The sequence below is a fragment of the Chionomys nivalis genome, chromosome 17, assembly GCF_950005125.1.
Source record: "Chionomys nivalis chromosome 17, mChiNiv1.1, whole genome shotgun sequence".
In the NCBI taxonomy this organism is placed as follows: Eukaryota; Metazoa; Chordata; class Mammalia; order Rodentia; family Cricetidae; genus Chionomys; species Chionomys nivalis.
In genome coordinates, this window is record NC_080102.1 from 21,739,351 (window position 1) to 21,748,404 (window position 9,054).

Sequence of the window (9,054 nt, forward strand, 5' to 3'; positions counted from 1 at the left end):
ATATTATATGCATCCATGCATGTAATAATGATTAATGGAAAAAAGGGGCCATAAGTCTGAAGGAAAATGTATGTATGGAAGGAAGAAGGAGAATGGGAAAATGTTGTAACTATATTATAATCCCAAAAATATTTCAAAAAGGTAACTTAGTCTCAGTTGACCTAGCTCTAATTACAAAGTCTGAATGGAAAGCACCCTTACTGCCTGCGCTGTTTACTTACTCTGCCATTGCCCATAAATCACATACTGCATAAGGATCTGCAACTTAAATCTGATGTAGACAGCTTTGCCGTTACCATCTCAGTAAGGTGCATCCCTACCCTCTGCCTACATCTTCTTGCCTACACATTTCTCCTGACCGCATAAGCTACTTAACAAACGCTAACTTCCATCCCTTTGCCTAACCCAGAGACCCAGCAATGGTTCACTCTCTTCCTCACCTCCTGAACCTAGTTTTTCACCAAGGCCAAGTGGCATATGGGATTTCTCTTCTCCTCTCTGGTTCTTTGACTTGGGTCCCAGATTTCATCCTTCACCTGAACTACCCCAGAATTTTCTCCATCCCCACACCCTGGCTTCCCCTAACACTTTACATATTATTGCTGTGTGGGTTGGAAAGGATTTTAAAAGTAAGCAAACCACAACAGCATAAACATACACACACCCAAATAAACAATGTTATCTGGCTCAGTGTTTCTTGAACTTGTACAGTCGGAAAAATCACCTCTGGGTGCATGTTAAAGATACAGGTCTGGGGCACTACCCTCAACCTACTTATTAGAAATCTTGGGGTGGGGGCTGGGAATCTCCTTTACATCACATCCTAAGATGGGTGTTATCATTAGACACATTTAGGAAATAGCAAATACATTAAAAAGAGATTGAACTATGAGTAATAAAAACTCGAAAATAAGACATAACAGCATTTTATCCTGCCAGAGAATTGGGCTCCATGTTGACCAGTGTCTTAGGCCACTATGTCATTACCCAGGAAGGCAGCCAACATTCATAGCTTGGGGTAAAAGGAATAAAGATTGCATGGGATCTGAGTCTTCCTGGGGGTTTCCAGAACTGTCATATGATTCATTTTCTGGGAGCAAAGCACATTGGCCCAAAGTTGGTCACATAGTTCCATATATCTGCTAGAGAGACTGAGAAATTAAGTGTTCATGTTCCTATCAAAGTAGACAGAATTGGCATTGACAGATCGCTACTAAGCCCAGTACTTCCATTATCAGAAAAATAATCTAATGACCAATAAAGTTAAATAGTTCACCCAAGATCACAGGACTAATTAACATCCACAAATATTGCTATAATTCATTTATTTGCCTTCACTTTCTTAAAAAGAAGAAATTACTAGACAGACATTGGTGCTGATAACTTACATAGGGTTGTTGATATGTCCCCTAGAGGAGCGACAGAACTGTACTGGCATCTCCAGCTGTGGCTTCAGGGTTTCTAGACACATCTGTGAACTAAGAAAATCAGCTGCTGCAAGGTGGTGATGGGGCAATGCCTACGTGAAAGCGAGGCGGTGACCTGAAGCGGGAGGAGTTCTCAGCTCTGAGACCTTCAGTCCTGCTCCTCCACATCCCTATTAAACAAGACAATCAGATGCCTTCCGATGGCTTCAGCCAAGTCTTCCTGAAGGCTCCCGGGACTGCCCCCTGACTCATCTGATGAGAACGCACTGGCTCCTCTGCTCGGTGTCGCTGCTACTTTATGTTGCCCTCACTCCTTCATGGCTACAACTAATCCTTCAGCTGTTCAACAAATTCCTCCAGCACCCCCTTTGTGCCTGACACCATAAGCTACTGGGGATACAAGGAGAAGCAAGCACAGACTAAGTTTTCATGTTATTTCCACTTCATGCTGGTAAGTGAGGAAGACAGTTATGATAAAATCCCAACTCTCTTGCAAACAGCAGCCTTCACAGTCCCTGAGGCAGACCAGACTGGACTTATCCTGTTATGAGGAATATAAGAGTTCAAGGTTTAGAAGCAACTAATACAAAGCCTACACAATCATGTCCAGAAATGCATTGACTGAAAGCGAACCCTCAGCTGCCATTCGTCAGCCCATTTCTTCCTCAACCCCCATTCTTCGTTTTTTATAAAACATGATGCTCAAAAGCACCACCACCCAGTTTCATGTTTTTTAGGTCATCTCTAAAAAAGGATGGGAAAACACCGAGAATGCATTCGACTCCTCTTCGTGGCTCTTGAACCCAGTGCACAGTGAGCACACTAGGGGTATAACAGTTGTCATGACAGCCCAAGAGAGACCTAAATCTTTCCATGCCTACAGCATGCTGTGCCCTACAATGTACCTTGAATTTTATGCTTCCTAACAAGTCTGCAAATTAAGATGTCATTCTTTTGTATGGAAGAGAACTCAAGCCCCAAAGACCTCAGATAACTTGCCTGAGAGCATCAGTGAGTAGTCAGCCAGAAGCTGCACCGTGGTAAACTCACAGCAAGAGTATAAAAATTATACTTCATAGAGAGACACGGCGATATCTAGTGGGGAGAGGGGGGGAGAATAAAATTTGGAACAACCCTAATTTACTGCTCTGTCCTTCTGCCCATGATAATTTGGCTAGAGGAGCCACGAGGAGCTGAATCAATGATTGTTTGTACAGCCTGAGATAAGTGGACACATTTTCATGTTGATGAATTATCAAACTGCAATTTTACTAATGTTGTTAGACTGTAATAGAGATAGAATGCAATTTAGATATGCATATCCCCCTCTAATCATCGTTCAGCCATCAGCCTTGGAGGTCAAGTTGAGGTTAATCTTCCTCAAAGACCATGCTTTGGGTTTCAAGCTCCCCATGCCTGGCCTCCCTCCATTGACTGCCATTCAGTATATATGGGTCAGGCATGTATTCAGAGCCTGGGTAGCAGGGTTATTCTTCTTTTGTCAACTAAAGCAAGGCTGGTTGTAACACCCCTTTGCCTCAGACGCCCCACCTTGTCCACACTTTCCGCAGACACACCTGTTTCAATCCACTCTTAGATATGCCCAGAAAGTCCTGAGGGGTCTGAAAAATAATTGTCCATGCTTGGAAGTTTTCAGCAGCCATAGAAGCCCGGTTCCTGAGTCTTTGGATCATCTATTTTTTTATGTATAAATAAACAATGGGAGGAAAGGAAAAGGCATCCATACAACTTTAATGAGCAAGATCCCCATCGGTCAACAAAAGGAAAAACAAAAGGTAGCTTAATGGCCACGGACCAGGAAAATATTTTTCTAGTGATGTCTCTAGTAGGCTCTCCTGGGAAGAGCAGTGACTTCAACATTAAAAAGAAAACGTGATGCATGGAGTATATTTTTTCCTGTCATTTCATTGTCTTCGATCCTGAGCTCCCACGGAATGAAGCACTCAACTTCATGACAGACTGATGCTGGAAATACAGGCTTTGTCCCGAGGTCTTTTCTAGAGCAACCACACTGTGAACAGGGCCAATCTGTTTCTTTACATATTAACTGAGAAAGGCTCAAACGACCGATTGTAGTCACGTTACCAACATGATTCAAACCTTTGTCGGAATCCAGACAACTAGCTGATTTTCTTTGTCAACCATAAACGAAGGCTTTTGAAATAGCAATTGTCTTCCGGATGAAAGTTACCTAACTGAATTTAAAGAGCCATTTAAAGGCATTGTCAAACCAGCTTAGGTAGGGGCACTCTGTATGTCTTCCCTGAATAGAAATGGCAGATTCACTGAGTCCTCTGGAAAGGAGGTGAGAGGCCACTCCACTACACAGGCGGTCTATCACAAATCTGTTTGGCTTCCCTTTTCCACTGAGTGAAGTGTATGATGTTGCCAAGAGGACACTCCATCATCCATAATAAATATTCATCTGAATGTATCATGCACTTGAGCTGCATGACTGATGAACTCCGGTTCTGGAAATGAATGGGGGACTCACCAAGACAAATGTCACCTTTCAGCACTGTTCCTTCAGATAAATTGCAGTTAGATTTAAACAAAGTCAGTAATTTCATGCTTTCCGAATGGAGCCACGATCAGTGAAGCCAGCCCCTACTGGCTGTACAAAAGTGCTAATCCCAGATTAGTCTGAACTTGGCACTCTCTACGAGGAAATAATCAACTGTTTTTTCTCGGCCAGTTTATTACCAAGAAACAATTAAGTTAAACACACTTCCCAGGTATTTACACAGTTTTTGGTTTTTTTTTTTAATTTGAAATTTGAGTCACTTCATTCATGATTGGTGGAAGTTTACATAGAGGCTGATCTTTTGAAAACCAATGTGGCACCATTGCAAAATGCAGCTTTTGGTCAGATGTGATGTTGCTCACCTAATCCCAGCAGTCAGGAGGCAGGAGCTGTGATATCTAAGAGTTCAAGGCCAGCCTGGTCAACAGAGTGAGTTTCCAGTCCACCAGAGCTATAGAGTGAGACCTTGTCTCAAAGAAAGAAAAGGGGAGAAGGAAGGAAGGAAGGAAGGAAGGAAGGAAGGAAGGAAGGAAGGAAGGAAGGAAAGAAAGAAAGAAAGAAAGAAAGAAAGAAAGAAAGAAAGAAAGAAGGAAATGAATACCCTTTTTAATTTAGGAATCTCATTCCTAAGGAATAATTCAAAATTTTTATAATAAGAACATTTATCTCCTAGTTCTCTGGTTTCTTTTCATGGAGGGGGGTTGATTAGATAAGTCACACAAAATCTCTTTTCTGCTGCTCCAGTGAGTGTGGAAGGACTCAGCTACTAATAGATTAGAGGAAAGGAGCCAAGAAAGAGGGTATTCATGCACACATGAAATTCCATTTCTCCATGCTAACTCTGAAGACCCTTGACTTTTTTCTGTCCTGAGCAAAAGGAGAATGTTTTTAAATTTATTTATTTATTTATTTATTTATTTATTTATTTATTTATTTCCATCCCAACCACAGCCTCTCCTTCCTCCTCTCCTCTCACTTCCTTCACCCTCCTCGCCCATCTGCCCCCAGCCCAACCATGAGATCTCCTCTATTTCCCCTTCCCAGGGAGATCTATGTATCCCCTTGAACCCTAAAAGGAGAAGCTTATATGCTTGCACTTTCTAGTACTATAATAAAATGCCTGAGACTGGGTACGTAGTAAAGACTTAGTTTAGACCTCAGTTCTACGGGCCTCCAATTAACTCTGGTAAGGATCTCCTCAGTGGCACAGCAGCAGGACTGCGGCAAAAGTAAGAAATGACAGAGAGCTAAAGAGGGAAAATAGATGACGTGGAAAGATGAAGAACTAGAGAAGGTCAAGAAAGAGGTAAAGAGAGTTCACAGCACCTCTCTCTCTCTCTCTCTCTCACACACACACACACTACTTAGAATCCCTTCAGATCACATCAGCTGCATCCGAGGACACCACCCCAATGACCTAATGACCTAACTGCCTTTTCCATTAGACTTCATCTCTAAAAACCTCACCTCTCACATCAAGAAAATGGGAATGAAGCTTCCAAAGCATGAATCTTTTGGATACTTAAATTATACCCAAACCAGAACACATTTGATACTTAATTCAGGAGAAAATTATTAAGAGATAGCAAAAGCTCATACTTTATTTTCCATCTGTCTATTCCAAGTTCCCCCCTCCCCGCCCCATTTGTATTAGATCTCCTGACAATGAAGGAAGAGTAAGGTGTCACACAGGCTTCATTGAGCATCAACAAGTCTCAGACTCATGGATATCCACTGTGAAGTCAATCATTAGCCCATGGCAGGAAACATTCATGAGCATAGTTCATTCGGAGCTACATGCAATTATAGGCAGCAATTGAGAATAGCAGAGATCTGATATGTGAGAGTATTCCTGAAAACATCTAAATAAAATAGAGAAGGATAAAGTGGTAACTTGCTTTTTTGTTGTTGTGATAAACAGCTCGAACCAAAAGTAACTTTAGGGATGAAAAGGCTTATTTAAACTCACAGTCCATGGTTGAGGGAGGGAGGTCAAGGGCAGGAATGAAGTAGAAACATTGTCAGGAACAAGGGATAAAAGCTGCTTGTTGACTTGTTCTTTAGTTTCTTCTCAACTAACTTACTTAAACCGCTCAAAATCCCCTGCCTAGGAATGGTACCATCCGCTGTGAGCTGGGCTCCCATACACTAATTAGCAATCAGGACAACATCCTACACATAGGCTCACAGGCCAATCTGATTGAAGCCCATTTCAATTGAGATTTTCTCAAATAACTCTGGGGTACATCAAGTTTATAGCTGAAGCTAACTCAGAGAGATATGAATATTTTTAAATTCTGGTAAAAGCAAATGATGAAAATATTGATTGTGTAGCTGGGCGGTGGTGGCACACGCCTTTAATCCCAGCACTCGGGAGGCAGAGGCAGGCGGATCTCTGTGAGTTCAAGACCAGCCTGGTCTACAAGAGCTAGTTCCAGGACAGGCTCCAAAACCACAGAAAAACCCTGTCTCGAAAAACCAAAAAAAAAAAATATATATTGATTGTGTCCTTCTCTCTAAACTTAACCAAAAACTATGAGAAATGATTCACATGTATTTAAGTTCTCTATGAGCCATTTGGAGGCTTTATGAATTGTTTTTTGTTTTTCATATATAGTGCACGCTCGCCTTTATCTACAGAGTAAGTTTGAAGCTTGTAGGATGTCTTCACAGGCAAAGCTCATTGACATGAACTGGTCTTAGACGGTATATACAGGAACAATAGGGAGAGGAAACCATGCAGAAGTACATGTAGGGTGGCCTCCTTCTCTACTTCTTCAGAGAAACCGTAATTAGCCTACTCAGTCCTGGCACTGCCCTCTCATGCCCCCTCCCCTTTTACTTTTCTGAGACAGAGTCTCATTGTGCAGAAATGAATTTGAACTCACACAGCTCTTGCTCCCACCTCCCAAGAGTGAGAATTACAATTTGTGTCACCATACCCAGCTAACTTCCCGCTCTTTTTTGAAATATTCCAGGTAGAGGGAACTTTAAAAGGAAATGTCAAGTTGATGAGAGCGTTCCATGAAGAAAAGCGATTGCCACGCATGTCAGATGACCTCAGTTCAATCCTTAGACGTTACGGTGGAACGAGAGAATCAATCCTTGGAAGTTATCCTCTGATTTACACACACACACACACACACACACACACACAGCTTTTAAAATAGATAATGTCTATTGGATGAACATAGCGAATCACGCCTGTATTCTAAGCAACTGGAAGACTGGAGCAAAAAGATTGCTAATAAGTTCAAGGCCAGCCTGAGTTTTAAGTTTCATGAAAACCTGGGCTTCAGAGTGAGCTTCTATTTCAAAAAACCAAAAGTAAAAAGTATAGCTTTATCTAATCATTTTTTGGAGGGAAAAAACCACAAATTTCAACATGTAATCTAGAAATCACATTTGATGTTCATGAAGTTGAAAACTTGATCTAAACATAACATCTCTACACTCGTGCTCACAGCAGTTTTATTCATAATTACCAAGCCACAGAAACAACTGAGATGCCAGTCAGTGGGTTAATATGTAAGCCAGCTGTGGTTGAGCTCTACAGTGAGTTGTTCTACAAAACAGTAAATGAGCTGTGAGCCGTGGAGGAGACTTCCATGCAGATCCGTAAATGAAAAAGAGGCTTATCTAACAGGGCTGTGTACCTTAAGATTCCAATGACAACACATTTTGGGAAGACAACAATGTAAGATTGGTTATAAAGATCAATGGTCTTCTCTCAAAGGAGGAGAAGGATGAGTGGATGGCAGAGGGGCATAAATGAGCAGATCACAAAGGAATATATTTTTCTGTACCTCATTTAACTATTTTTAAGATTATAATTACATCTTTCTCTTTCCTTTTCCTCACTCCAAAACTCTCCATAAACCCCTCCTTGCTCTCTTTCAAATCAGTGGTTTCTTTACTCATTGATCGCTGCTACACTAAAATGTACGTGTATATCCCTATGTACGTATACATATAATCCTTAAATGTAATCTCAGTCTGTATAGCGTGACTTGTATGTATGTTTTCTGAGCTGGCCCTTCGGTATTGGATAACCATACCAAAGTGAATACAGAGAAGTTTCAAGGGAGTGAAACTGTTCTGTGTGGTTCTGAGGTGCTAGACACATTTTGTCAAGAGATGGAGACTGTACAAGGTAAGACTGAACCACCTTAACACAAACTATGGAGTTCAGTTAATCATATCAATATAGATCCACCAAGTATGACAAATTCACCTTACCAACCATGCATGATCCTAACAGAAGAAATCTTGGTATTGAGGACTTGTAAGAAATTCTGTTTTAAGACCCACAGCCAAACATTAGGCCAAGCTCTAGGAATCTAGTTGAAGACAGGGAGGAAGGATTATAGGAGTCAGAGGGGTCAAGCACTTTACAAGAAAACTTATAGAAATGGTTCATGGGATCTTGCAGAGTCTGGACCAAGAACCAGGGAGCCTGCATGAGAATGACTTAAGTCCTCTACATACATGTGACAGGTGTGTAGCCTGGTCTGTTTGTGGGACTCCTAACAAAGGGAGCAGGGGCTGTTCCTAAAGTTTTGATTGGCTCTTAGGAACCTACTCCTCTTACTGGATGGCCTTGCCTACCCTTAATATGAGTGGAAGTGCTTAGTCTTACCACAACCTGATATGCCATGCTTCACTGGTACCCATCGGAGGCCCGCCCCTTTCTGAACAGAGGAGGAGTGGATTGAAGGGGGTAGCAGAGGGGAAGTGAGGGAAGGGAATTGGAGGAGAGGAGGGAGAGGAAACTGTGGGTGGGGTGCAAAATAAATTGATTAATTAAATATTAAAACAAACTCTGCTTACTGTTCAATTACTTTATGCACCTAAACTGTTAGGAAGTAGCCTATTTTTCAAGTTAGTAATTCTAAATGTGGGTCACTGTATCCTCCCTGCCACTAGGTACATATAGGTGTCATCTAAATTGGTAAAGAGGTCAGCCAAGATAGCCGAAACTGTCAGAAGAGGCACAGTGACGGTGTGATTCCTGTCCGATTTGGGAGAGGTTCCTAGCCTCTGTTCTCCAACGTGGTTTTTTTCCCCCGTGACTCTGGTTAA